Raw genomic sequence first — 248 nt, 5'->3', positions numbered from 1 at the left:
CTCACCCAAGCTGACCACCTCCCCAGGGGTACCCCCACCCCAATGGGGGTGTGGCTGGCCTGAAAACCACCCCAGGCTCCTCGCCCAGGCCGGCCCCACCCCCCAAGGGAACCCCCGACCTCTTTTGGGACCCCTTTCAGGGAAGACCAGCCAGCCCCCACCTGTGCACCAGGCCTCTATCTATACTAATAAAAGGGTAATATGCTAATTAGACCAGGAGACCTTCCGGACATCCTTCCGGACAAAGC

Source organism: Myotis lucifugus, unplaced genomic scaffold (genome assembly GCF_000147115.1).
Source record: "Myotis lucifugus unplaced genomic scaffold, Myoluc2.0 scaffold_14, whole genome shotgun sequence".
In the NCBI taxonomy this organism is placed as follows: Eukaryota; Metazoa; Chordata; class Mammalia; order Chiroptera; family Vespertilionidae; genus Myotis; species Myotis lucifugus.
The sequence above is the reverse complement of the archived record's forward strand: the minus strand, read 5'-3'. Positions refer to the sequence as shown.